This window comes from Mya arenaria, chromosome 17 (genome assembly GCF_026914265.1).
Source record: "Mya arenaria isolate MELC-2E11 chromosome 17, ASM2691426v1".
In the NCBI taxonomy this organism is placed as follows: domain Eukaryota; kingdom Metazoa; phylum Mollusca; class Bivalvia; order Myida; family Myidae; genus Mya; species Mya arenaria.
In genome coordinates, this window is record NC_069138.1 from 39757064 (window position 1) to 39758415 (window position 1352).

The following is a 1352-nucleotide window of genomic DNA, read 5'->3' on the forward strand; positions in this document are numbered from 1 at the left end:
CGTTGGTGTTTTCTTATTCAAATTACTTTTAAAGATGTTTCCAAGAAATGAACATGAAAATACAGTCGCCTTAGTGACAAATATTCCTTTTGTTGGTCTGGACTTTTAGCCTGGAAATAACAAAAAACAGCCCAATAAATCATAGATTAGCTAATTACACATGCAAGTCCAAAGTTGAGACAATTGGTTTTAGAGATATCTTGGGTTAGATAATAAGTTTTGCCTGTCACCCTAAGTGTATAAAGTTTGACCCTACGCTACCAACTGCCTTGGTAGAGGACTGTTACAAGCCGGCACAATACCCAGGTGCTCGAGCCAGGGTACCTTAACCAGGGTTTTATTCTGCTTGTTCACTATGCCATAAAGCCTAAGAAGATTTAATCTCTCTAAAAAAGTATGAATAATGGATTTTGAAAACTAGACAAAACTAGACACCAAATGGTGACATGTCGACACATTGAAAGAGTCTTTGAAACAAACATAATGCTCCTCCATGTAATTGCAACATGGAATAACATGGTGTTGAACAATATGTGTACCTAAGAAACGTTGTACCTCTCAGCATTGTGGACCCCAATGATTTTTTTTTGAAAACCTTATAATGCATGGTCAAGATACAGCCCGGACAAATACAGTCTCGCTGGATGCATGCATGCACATACACAGAACTGCCATTGTGACAACTTTGTTTCGCTAATTGCATACAAGCTTAACGACCATCTGTTAGTCAACACTGTGTTTTGCATACCATTTGCACAATAACCTGGCCGCCTTCAATCAAACCAACCATGCCAAAGTTTATGTTACCATGTATGCAAAACTGTTTTATGTCAGCAGGGCTGCCATGGTCTTCTTTACTTTGACATCAGCACGAAATATGATGATGATCATGAAGTTACTTATACTGATGCTGATCACAACATTGTTGATAATTGTGATAATGCTTATCATGATGCTGTAGGTCATTTCACCAACAATGATTATGACAAAGAGAACAATAATGATGATGATTATGGTGATGCTGATGATTGATTATGATATGCTGCTGCTGCTGCTACTACTACTGCTGCTGCTGCTGCTACTGCTGCTGCTGCTGATGATGATGATGATGATGATGATGATGATTGTGGTGGTGTTTGTGGTGATGCTGCAGGTGGGGATGATGATGATGATGATGATGATGATGATGATGATGATGATGGTTATGATGATGATGATGATGATGATGTAAGTGGTGTGGTGCTTGTGATGGTGCAGTTGGTGATGATGATGATGATGGTTATGATGATGATGATGTAAGTGGTGTGGTGCTAGTGATGGTGCAGTTGGTGGTGATGATGATGATGATGATG